At 36.9% G+C, this 12,912-nt stretch overlaps 1 protein-coding gene across 2 annotated transcripts in view; it reads left to right on the top strand.

Moving 5' to 3' along the window:
- Efa6 (Exchange factor for Arf 6) overlaps positions 1-12,912 on the top strand; it is an 80,624-nt gene that overhangs the window by 17,271 nt on the left and 50,441 nt on the right. The window contains exon 1 of one of the 2 annotated variants that reach the window (XR_011176980.1): positions 9,873-10,307. The exons of the other annotated variant lie outside the window; for it this stretch is intronic. The gene's annotated coding sequence lies outside the window, so the exon portion shown is untranslated. Of the gene's footprint in view, positions 1-9,872; positions 10,308-12,912 lie in introns of those variants that run through there. 2 annotated transcript variants of the gene reach the window in all.

Genomic DNA, 12,912 nt, shown 5'->3' with positions numbered 1-12,912 from the left:
TCTACATCCACCCGAGATGTTGGTTCGGTCCGATCTCGTCGCTGCACTCGATTCAGGGAATGGACGTCGGAGTAAAAGTTGATATACCTAAGGAAGGTATATAATTAAACGTATAAATGCTTCATTGGGATAGTGAAGAATTTAAATGTGTAGTTGAACGAAGTGGATTTTTTGTACGTTGGGATTGGGTTGATAGTTTGTTAATTGAAGGATGGGATGGAAGTTGACTTGTTGGAAAGGGATTGAAAGTATACTTGATGAGAGATGGATTAGACGTTCATTTGATGAAAGATAGAATAGAAGTGTCGTTCGATACAAAAGTGACAAAGTAAAAAAGGTTCGAGAATACGGAACAGTGGAGAACATAATTAGCTGAATGAATAAGGTGATAGCGAGTGGTGCGAAGCCGAATGGGTACAAAAAGACAAAAGAATTCGGACCTCTGCCCACATGCTCCTGGTGTTTGGCGGTAACGCCAAGCGCCTGACGGACACGATTGGCACTGATTTTGTAACGTAGAGGTGTCACGTATTTAAAAAAAAAAAAAACGTTTCTGAGATGCAGTGACTGGACAAAAAAATGTCCTCGACGAATATATTTTATGAACGACGAAACGTTCATCAGTTTATGAATAGCTCCGCGTTGAGAAGATTTTATGTATTGGCCTCCTTGACTGGATCCAACGAATAATAATACCGTATCAACCTGTGGCCCATATTTCTTTGTTTTATTTTTTTTTTTTTAGAGGTACTAAAAAATATGGGGTGCTTCATTATTTATATAAGCCACGTCGAATTCAGCAAATCTGATCAACTTTGTTATTCCTTAAATTGTATTCCTTTTACTCGAATACCTTAACACATATTTTCTCGTACCTACCTATATCATAGTGTTGCGATCGAACCATGAAGTGAAAACTTGACTTTTTGATCAAGTTTGACTGATCAAAACTTCAGGTACATGAAAAAGTGTAAAATGCCGATTGTATCTCGGTACGTTAAAAGGCAATTGTCTTTCTTCACTAAATCTACTATATTTGCGGAAGTTTTTTGCTGACAAAACTACGTAATCAATTATTTTCAAACTTTGTACGTCTATTTACTATACAAGGAGGTACTTATAAAAAAAAAATGTATCGTTATCATAAAAAATAATGCCTTACCTAATCTAATCTAATCCTTAACGACGTTGATGCCACGTTAAATTCCGCGGTCGTTAGTTGGCAAGGTTTCTCCACTTTCAAGTGATCTGTTAAAAAACAATCGTTCAGTAGGGTTTACTCCGTACAAATTAGGGTGCTCGTTATTTTGTTTATTTTAAAATTTTTTTATATCCTCCCCAAAAAATATGTTGATATTACAAAATCCCCTGTAAGTAATAAAATTTTTGGGTAATATTAACACGTGTCAACAACAATTTTAAATGCAAAACACATTGAGATTTTAGATGTTACTTCATTATTTTTCTTTTTATAAACTAAAATGGATTAATATAACGTGTTAATATACGTATCAACAACAAATTTAGATGAAAAGTACATTGAGATTTTAGATGTTATTTCATTATTTTTCTTTTTATAAACTAAAATGGACTGAAAAATCAATTCGACTTTTGAGAACAATATTTATACTCCCCACTAAACGTAGGACAAAAATAATTTGTTTCTAGTTTCAGCTTCAACGAGTTCAAAATGACAATAAATGACTCGATATTTTGAGAGCGCAAAATTGCCAAAACAGCAACAAATTATTTTGATTTGATCATTTGAAATCTAGTACTTTACTCGTAAGCCAAACCACCTCTCGAGTTTCAGCTCGGCCGAGTTGAAAATAGAAATAAATTAGGGGAAGTCCCCCAGTGCCGGACGCATACGGTTATTCGTTAATAAAATCATAACCTACGTGGAAACATAATGGTTTTTATTTTTATGTTCATCTTTGGAGTATTTTGAATGATACAGTAACTTTGTAAATTATTATTTAACTTTAAACTAAGTAAAAAATATTATTACATTCAGTAGTAAAAATAGTGAGTCAGAGAAGTGGCACTTGCAATTAGTACCGGACACTGATAGTATGAATGGAAAGAAATGATTAATAAATCTTATTGGTCAGAGAACTCAGGAATATCTGCGCACACTTCATCCACTAGTTCTTCGAAATTTCAGCACTGGATGATAGTTTTTGGTACTGTATATTTCAACGCAGCTTTTATACCCGTCATATTTTCACCCAAGACCTTTTGAACTGCCTTTTTTATATTTTATTCGGACCATTTTCCTTTCTTTTGTATTTTTGATTGGTAGGTTATGGTAAAATATCACTAAAATAAGGAGGAGCAAGTTTTGTATATATAACAAAAATATGAGAAGAAATGGGTGTCCGGTACTGAGGGACAAATCAAGCGTCCGGTATTAGGGATCCGTAATGCACGGGACTGTCATTGAACATTGGTTGAAAGAATTTAATAGATACCAACAATATCCCAGATCAAAAACAATACAATAGAACCAGTAATTTCTCAAAATATATGCATGTGAAAATTACGTGTTTCGCAAATTTATGCAGACTCCCCTTGCTGTATACCCCTATCGCTACATCCATTGTACATGTTCGAATCATGCAAGAAAACTGTAGGTACTGTTTTGACTTTGGGATACAGTATATGTGTCCTGTACTAGGTGCCGTCCAGCGTTACTTTCCTCTACTTGATATTTTGAGAGCACAAAAATTGCTGTGGCAGCAGCAAACTATTTGTACTGTACTTCACTCGTGAGATAAATCAGCCCTCTCGAGATTCAACTGACAAGGAAAGTATCCCAGGTCGATCTCTTTGATTTGGTTTATTTTGTAATATGTTATAGTAGACTAAAAACTAAGCGACACGTTTTTTTTTTCTACCTGCTATTAAATACTTTGAGTGGGTGAAACCACCGTCCAAAGTAAGGTATGTCAAGGGGTGAATTGATAGGTTATTAGAAAACTTAACCAGTTGGATTAATTAGAAATTATTATGTTGTTGTTGGTGAAACTACCAAATCGCTCCTTGACATACCTTACTTGGAGGGTGCTTTCACCCCCTTAAAGTGTTTAATGGCAGATAAAAGAAATACGTCTCACTTAGTTTTCAATCTACTATACCATATTACAAAAGAAATCAAATCGGAGAGATCGGCCTGGGCTATCTTCCTTGTAATTTTGAAGACATGCAATAATCTAAGAACCAAGACTTCATCGACTTGACGTGACTTTGAAGTGAACCGAGTCCAGCATGCCAGCGTCCAGAATTCTGGGTCGTACGTACATGATGCAATGCAACGATTTCAATGCTGAGCGAAATTGAACTACATGACCCTGTAATCTCGATTTAGTCCCAGCGCTCGAGCAAGCCGGACGAAGCTGCCAGCATTATTTTTATCCACATACGACATTGACTTTTCTGTACACATATAGATAAAGACCACTACTATTCTATATCGGGCATTTAGCAGGACGGAATTGGCTATCGTTTCTTTTTAATCGACTTCATTCCTTCGCAATGTCTATAATGGGGGAAACTTGCATCAGTTTCTCCATACTCGGTGTAAACATCAAGCAGCCGAAGATACGTACCAAGAGAGGGCGTCGTTTCTACATGAATCAGTCCTGCAAGAGAAAGGTTCTACAAGTTTGTTTCCCCAGATTCATTCGTACGTGCGGTGGTTCTCAAAATTCGTTTCTCCAGATTTATTTCTGAAAGTTCGTTTTTACATGCGGCGGTAACAAAAGTAGGTTAGGTTCATTTCCACAGAACGAGTCTCGGACCGATTTTATGTACAGAATTTACATAATTTACATGACCCACATAGCACACAATATTTATAGAATATTTCTGATATCGACTTTGATACTTGGAAATTTTTTTTATAAACATTGATATGACTTTGTTATAAAATACGCGTATCGATTGTTTCAACATTGTAAAAGTATTTTTTAAATTTGTCGGGCATATCGTGCGCTGTGTGGGGCACGTATATCATATATAATTTTTATATGTATGGTCGTTCCTAGCTTCGTTATTTGGAAATAAATCAGTAGCAAAGAATTTAACCTACTCCTGTGCAACCACCGCATGTAGAAACGAATTTGTAAGAAGGAACCTTCAGGGACGAATCTGGAGAAATGAACTTGTAGAACCTTTTACCTGTAGGACTCGTTCATGTAAAACCGATCCTCCCCTGAAATTTCAGCTGAGCTAAAAATGAGAAAAAAATGTTTTCAGGTTAAGTGTACTTAACAGCTGGGGAATTTGAAAACTGGTGCAAAATTAACGTGGAAGTAGTTGAGATACTTGTAATTCGATTTCGGTACACCGATAACACTGGTCAACAAAAATTCAATTTTTTTTGTGTAACATGGAAACTTTCAACTGATTATGTTAGGAACAAGGTTTAGTATAATAGAATTGATATTAAAATATTTTAGATACGAATAGTTATATTGTAATATGATTTTTTTTCTTACTTAACTTATGGGAATTATTGGTACACGCAATACTACTGACTCTACAGAAAAAAATGATACCTATAGTAATAACACAAATGAGGGTTCCACTGCTAGAGAAACCAATTCTATATAGGTACTGAAAAGAAATACCACAACGGTCAGAGAACAAAATACCAGAATTAACCCTTTAAAATGATTTTATTTACTCCAAATCTTCTATAAAGGTTACGTTGCGTTAGACTGTACAAAGAAAATAACCTGCACTCTATTAGTTCTCTATGATGATAATTTCGGGTTTTATTGGAAATTGAACAAGAAACACGCTGGTATTTTTTTCTTCAGGATTATAGGTCACGTAGACCATTGTGAAATATCTAGATGAATATTCGTACCAATGAAAGAAGACGTTTTGTCACCTGAAAAATAAAATCAAATTCGTGTTCCAAAGGGCAATTTCATTAGCTTCAGAATAAACTCCATCCGGACCTTACACGATAAATAGGTCTGGGGCAAAGACGACATGTTCAAAACTTTATATTGAAATTTAGAAGTATACATGTAAATTTCACCCCAAAAATGTGCGTTTAAACGTCTCATACGCGTCTTTCGTACGAGGTTAAACTTGGTGTCGTTAAAACAACAAAATACTGTGAATGAGAATCATTATTTCGTAAATTCGCAATGTTTTTGAATAAGAGTTCATATTGGAAAATATAAGTTCAATGTTTCACTTTATTTCAATTGAGTTATCTTTTTCGGTAGCGATTAATTAGCAAGTTATGTATTCCTAGAGTGAAAAAATATTCGAATCTCGACCATTGTATGGATATTGTGTTCCTGCGTAAAGGACGGAATATTCAAATTGGAGATGATTAGATGACGAAGACTACTTTTCCAGCAGCGTTTAATTGGTGAATTATTCCTCGAGCTAAGAAAATGTCGATGGCTGGTCACATTAGGAATATGCAGTATTTCTAACACGGAGGGTAGGGATATCTGGAAATGGGGTGTTGCGGAAAAAGGGAGACAAATTCCTATCGGCAGCAATTACTAATTACAGTATAAATCCCCCATTTTCGTTTTTCTGTTGTTTTTCAACTGTTTCTATTGCTTTTTCGAAGGGGCAAAGTTAACTCAATATCTGCAACTGCCGCGTATTTACCGAAAATGGCTGGAGTGAAAAAATTATTATTTTGGCAATCAGCTAGCATATAATCGGCGAAAAAATCTGATATGTATTTTTTGTCGTCCTATATCTGCATTGCCAGCTTGGCGGATCTCCTTCTATGCCTATGCAAATGGGAAAAAATTGCTGTAAAACCAAACATAATTTGCTCCGTATACCGTAGAATCTATGTTGTACGCTACGTTTTCCTGAAAACGCGTGTGTAAGTAATTATTACATACTGAATTTTTTACTATTTTTGTTTACCTATAGGGTTTCATAAACTTAATGAAGGCTATTTTCTACAGTTGTCCCAAATGAAACCTCTCTCTCTTCTATTTAGCGCTGTCTTACTTGATCACGAACCGCCATTTCACAAAGACGTCGAAGATACTATAAATTCAATTTACAATGATTCATCGCCAAGAGAGATTCCAGAAAAGTGTTTAGTAGATGGTCACACTCAATACATCTAGTATTTTCTGGCGATTCGTGCCCCAACATCTTCGCTGTGCCTTAAAAACCACCTAAATTGCTTTAGTTGATATACAGAAGGGACATGGGGTTCTGTCTGGAAATCCCTATCTTATCCGCTAAGTTAACTCTGTTGTACCGTCGCTTCCTACTTCACCTACAGTCGGTGTTACTTATGGGCATCAAACTACCCGTACCGACAAGGGTTCCTGCCATACCATTAGATTCAGATTCTTACCGTTAGGGGGTACCAAAAATCGAAATCACCCTCACTAATAGCTGATTTTTATCTCTATCAATGAACTTTTCAATCCATTTCGCAAAAAAAAAAAAAAAAAATTGCAAGTAATATTACATATAAAATACAACTAACAGTATAATAATTTTACTGTATTTTTTATTTTCTCGAGGTTATAAAGTTGATTTTTACAATTTACACAATATAAATCAAGTCGATTATTTCTAAATTAAACAAATCTCGTTGTATTGTTTTTTCTATAGTACTACTTACCGGTCTGTAGCTGACGATGCGTTCGTGCTAGATTATGCTAGGTATAGGCTGAAGTGTTTGGGGAAAGTTCAGCGCTAGCATCAAATCCTAATCAAATGTTGTTCACTTAGAGCATATACAAACGGGAAAGTATGTTGTACCGTTCCGTGCTTATACGTATACTCTGGTATTTATAAGATTTCGCAAGGCTCTGATCGTGATTGTCAATTTCAAGATTTTCTTATTGGTAGCACACTGTCTACCTCCGAATCATCGATGCACGAAATAATTTTCGTAACACATGCATTAAAAGTCCCTCTTTCGGTGCCTGTAAAGCGTATGAGAAGTGGTACTTTTTACAAGGATACGGGCTTCGCATGCGTAGATCGACTATAATCTTATTTATACTTATAGTTACTTTTTTGCACGCTATTTTAACACTATTTGTTAATTATTTAGTTAAATAAATATTGTGGCCAGAGTTGAGTCGTAAATAAAGTCTTATATGTAACACAGGAAGAAAAGTCGACTTTATTCCCTTCTTACGTAATGTACTATTTTCTACGCTTCACAGGCACTAGAGAGACTTTTTCTGCACTCTCTACAAAAAAGATCATTTTACACCAGACATGGTTGGGTGCTTAGAGATGTTATCAAGTAGCTAAATTTTCCTATTATCGGTGAATATGTGTATACAGTAATAACCACTAGTTTTTTTGAGCGTAATTCTAACCTTCTTAATGTCTTGAATTGTGGGATTCGAATCGATTTTGAAACATTGTTGAATTAACTAAGAACTACCAGTGACAACGACCCCAATAATCCTCGGTGAATTCCGACAGGTAATCGATCAGTAGGACACCTTCAACATCTCCAGTATCATTCGTTCCTTGCTAAACGAGCTCGTGTTCTCCGGACGATACTGTTGTTAACGACTCAAGTATAAGTTTACTAACCCTTCATAATGTTGGTGATGCCGACATTTTTATTTTGATCAATCAGTAATAATCCGTTACTTGGTGCAATCGCCTCCATTGTTGCGATACGGCGTTTATCCTTTTACAACTGATGTTTACTAACATTGACGCGATTAACCGCCTTAGCTATAGCCAGCAATATCCGCCAGAGTTCCAGTGGCATAAAGACGGGTCATAATTTGATCGACGGAAGGTAAAATATCACTGACTTTTTCGAACATAGGCAAAATATGAGACAGGCGTACTTTCTTCTGGACTCATCGCGCGGCCACACCAATACCGCTTAACGCCGACTTAATGGCAGTAGAACCCATATCCGTTAAATTTTTTGTCGCTTGATAAACCCTTCTTCCTCCGTCTCAACTATCGAAGATTTATTATATGCACAGAGTCTAAAGCATCGAGTTACTATATTACGTCTGTAATTCAGACGAATTGAAACTTGATCAAGAATATCATTTTTGATTTTTTGGTGTGGTGGTGCCAACTTAACGTAGGTTAGCTCATTGTCAGTTGACCTTTAGAGGACAGGAACACTCGTATACGGGGGTGACGCATGATCGACGCTTTACTCATGATAGTTTTAACATATTAGATACATTTTTTATGCATTTTCTGGAGGAGACCAAAAATCCCAAATCCCTGGCCTCTAAAGGTTAGTAGACAAGTTATATTTTTTACCAGCAAAAACGGGTCTTTGTTTGATCAGTTATTTGGATATACGACAATGGAATTATTCTAGCGAATCAAAAAGTATTCTTTTACTCGTCTCCGGCTTGGAACACGCACTCGATTAGCTCGTGCTTGCAAGCCTGCGACTCGTTTTGCAAACTCCACACGCGGGCAAAAAAGATCCACTTCTCGTCCTCGGTTCAGAATATACTATTTCTTTATAGTTGGCGTATGTACGGGAAAATCTTGATTTTCGCGGGTAAAGAGTTGGATATTTTACGTCCTAGTAGTCGTCAAGTAAAGGAAAATGTTCATGTTACGACTATACTAGGCTAACTAGGCGTAAAATTCAACTTTACACTCGTAAAACATGAACGTTCTCCCGTACTTTACGTTTACTATGACAAAAAGTATATATTTCTTAGGTGATACATTTTTCAATAATACCAAAGAAAGTATAACGCATAGTCAATACTTAACACAGCACCACAATCGTGAGTGCAAGACTGGACCTGAATGTGTAAATGGTTGGGGTATTTTCTTTTGTCCTCAAAAGAAAGGAAAGAGCGTAACAAAATCCCAGATTTGATATAATACTCAACGGATGGCTGCTTCGGTAGCAAAACTATTTACGCTGCTGAGCTGACAGTTCTACTCTTTCGCTCTCCTGGCCGTAATTTTGCGAATTTTTTCGGAAACTGAACGGCAAAATGTTCTCCAAGGATAACCCTCCTGCAATGTATAAAAAAAATGAAAACTGATTCTTGTAAAATTTCAAACCTCCATAGTCCCCGAATTAACCCTTTCAGTCACATATTTTTCAACTCAATATGTTGGCCTGAATTTTTTTACTCCATGATTTTTGGAGGCGCTGATCAGGAATCTGAAGTAAGTCAGAATTTGACAATTTCAAAATTCAAAATGGCGGATCCAATATGACGAATTTATAATCGAACAAACTATCAAAATTCGATGATTCTTACCAAAACTTGTTACTCGAGGGTTTTTGGGGGTTATACGAAGTAACAAAAATCAATTGAAGGTGTGAATAAACTGTGACAAGACTAAGATATGGAAATTTTCGAGTTGGTACGTTGAGCATCCTACTGTGAGTGAAAGGTTTAAATGTTGGTACCACTGAGAATTTGATATTGTAACCTTTCTGTTCTCTGACCACTCTCCTTTTTGATTCCGCGAGTTCATACCGCCTGGTTGTCTTCGAGATTTTTCGTCTTATCGGAAAAATTGTTGGCAGAGCAATCTTTGACCTGCCTGAAGATGTAACATGACACAAGATTACAGGGGCGGTCGCCGGGAGGCGGGTATGATGTAGGTCAGTACCACTTGGTCGGTCGTCCTGCGTTATACAGGTTGGGATGATAACGATTTGTTGATGCGCCGCGGTCCCGCAGGCGGAGAAGGACTCGCGTCTCGCGACTCCCGCGCGGCGAGAAAGCGAATCGATACTGATACCTCTGCCTACTACTCCCATGCACAGTAACGTCCGCGAACTCGCGGTGCTAACGGCGCGATGCGACTCTCGGCCTGGAGGAAAAGTGGCGGGAGTCTCGGCGAACAACCAGGTATCGAGCTAGTCGGTTAGTCGCACGGCTCTCCTCGAGCTGTCGCGTATCTTGTTTACCTGTCCTTCTTCCTCTCCGCTCCTCTCCGCCTTGGAATAGCATGGCGTCGCGGTGTCCTCCTTAACCAAAATATCTGGCGTCTTGACGCTTCGGGAGTGAGGAATTTCTTCGTCATACGTTGCAGACGCACCCGCGTGCATGAAAATTCTTCCCACTCGTCGCCCTGACCGCGTTGCACCGCAACCTTCTCCTACTCCCCCTCCTCTTCCTCCGACTGAACGCCGTTTCGGGATTCCCGGGGTTATTCTTCTTGGACGCAAACCTCCCGGTTCCCCGCGCAATTCTCAAGGTGACCCCAACGTCGCTCCTCCCGGGTCTTGCGATCTAAGTACCAAAGACTTGAAGAGTAATTCAGTTCTTGTCCGCAAGTGCCGACGCGGACTTGACTCCACATCGAGTACTGTGCGTAAAGTTTTCACATTTTTCGAATTCCTCACGTTTTTGTGGACAAACAGGCATTATAGTATATACAGTTAGTTACTAACAGATGACGGGATAACTGTTATTGTCTAATATCCCAAATTCGCTGCAATTCATTCTGATATTTGGTCCTTTTCAAGCACGCGTATAAAACGGAATGCTTATTGTATTTATCATCGCGAAGAATGTCACCTCGTAAAGATTCTCTTGGACTCCAAAATACGTTTCATCACTCTCGCAACCATTGGCTGACATTTTCAAATATGTGCGTGTACGCAGAAAATATTTTCCGAATTTCGGGAAAACGGCCTAATCGATTTAAATATATTTTTATTATTCTGTACTACAGATGAATAGCTTGACCGAAACTGATGAAATTTTAGTGATATATGAAGTATTCGGTAGAGACGTGTCACAAAACTTCTGAAACTTTTACTAATCTCTGCTATTTATATCCTGAATCCCGAATAAACGGCCAAATCGTTTCGAATGAATTCAAATAAAAAATCAACTATTTGATAAAGATTCCACACGAATTTTTTTAATGCCCATCGACTTCCCTTTACGAAATGGTGGTAGTCCTAACTGCCAAAAAATTTGTAATGTTCAAAATGTCCCACCAATTTTCATGGAATCTAGTTCATAACGTTTACTTTCAATTTAAATGTTATTGGGGCAGCCCATGCCAACCCAACCTGCTGCGAAATTTGACATTTTTGATTCGGCCGCAACTTGGTTATCTTTTTGCATTATGTAAAAACACATTACATGATTTTTTCAAACATTTTTTCATCGAACCGTTCATGAATTATGAACTTTTTGCAATCTTAATAGTTTTTTCCCATGCTTGTTATGGGATAGATGATTGTGAAAGGGAAATGAACGAAACTTGCATTGAAACAGTTGAAAGATTGGTTAAAAAATTGATTTATTGTCAAACAAAATATGGAGAGTACAATGAGAAGCTGTGGAGAAGTTGTTCGTGGAAGGGAAAAGTGAACAGTTCAGTTTGGTTTCGGGACAGGAGGTGAATTTAGATGTTGGCTGAATGAAAAATGACGTAGAAGTGAGTATATGGGAGAAAGGATATAAAAAACTGCTAATTACAGTTTAGAAGTAGAGGAAGCAATCTACCGATCCGATATGAGAACTGAAACAACGAAGTGATGATAAGATGAGGACGCAGAGTTTATGGAGGTATTGTAATTAGAGCGCTATTTTGGAGGCGATTTTTAGGATAGAATAAATTATAAACTGTTCCAGTTTTCTTTCTCAAATTTTGTATACATGTTTATCGATCCTTCAAGAATACGTACAAATTAAAAAAAATGTTTTCATTATCGTGTACTTTAATACGATTCTTTATAACGATGCACGGAAAACACGTCCAATTGGCAGCCAGCGTAGCGGACGTTATATGGATCTGAAAATAAATCACACATATTCTTAATCTGTACGAATGTTGTGATGGCGGTACCAGATTCAGCAAAAACAAATCAAAAAAAGGCGGATTGCTAAACTTGGATTATGAAATTTTCCTACATTCCTGACCATTCTACGAGTTATAGTAAACAAAAACACTTATTTTAACTGAAATTTGCTACCAAGGTTGAAAAATAATCTACTGAAGGTACATGCCAGATTTGAACTCAATTGGCTTATCGGTTATCGCGATATTGTGGCTGCTAATTTAAAACCGTAGTTTCGAAAAAAACGCGTTTAATGTTTTTATACCCTTCGATGAGGTTTAAATGAGACTAATTGCTGTTTACTGGTTAATCAGCCAACCCAGGTCCGTAAATGGCTTTTTTGTCATTCGAAGCGTAGTAGTAGAATGTTGTTATTAGGTGTCGGAATAATAGGGACGCGCGCATTTGGACCGCGCCCATTTTGATATTTTTTATATAACCTATATAGTTTCAAAAAGTAATCTTTGAAGAACGTGCAAAGAAATTTTCAAGCTAAAATATTCAACAGTTTATTTTTCATAACGATATTTGTCGCTCGGGTAAAAAGGACTCCAGTGTGTCAAGTATGTGAGTCTACAGAAGTGCGTCAAACAAGAGTTAAAGTGGCTGTAATAGTGTGAAGAAGGAAACTGAGGACTGGAGGACGCAACGTGCTTATAACGTTTTGAAGAATCCCTCAATTTGAAAGTAGTTCTTTTTTGAAATTGTGTGTAATGTACTTTTTGAAAATCAATTCTCAAAAATACTACTGTCCATACCACAAATTTGGAGCCTGGTCTCATTGTGTGGAAACGATTCTTCCTATTTTTATCGAATTTTTAACGTTACTTAAATCTTTTCTGTCATTTAAAACTTTAAATAGTACTTTGAATGTTTTATACAATGGCTCATTAAACATGTTAATAGTAAAAAGTTGCAAATTAAGATAATTGGAAGTTGGAAAAATAATAAATCACCATTTTGAACGATACTTTTTATTCTTAAATTTTTTGTTTACGTTTTTGTTCAAATATTTTACATAAATGAGTTTGATTTTAGCTTGTAATTACTCAATTTCGAAGATCGATCCTTGTCCGGAGTCATGCAATGAAATTTTTGCGCTCCTGTTATTCTTTTAG

Source organism: Neodiprion pinetum, chromosome 4 (genome assembly GCF_021155775.2).
Source record: "Neodiprion pinetum isolate iyNeoPine1 chromosome 4, iyNeoPine1.2, whole genome shotgun sequence".
NCBI lineage: Eukaryota > Metazoa > Arthropoda > Insecta > Hymenoptera > Diprionidae > Neodiprion > Neodiprion pinetum.
Note: the sequence above shows the minus strand (reverse complement) of the source record. Positions and strands in the feature narration are given on the sequence as shown.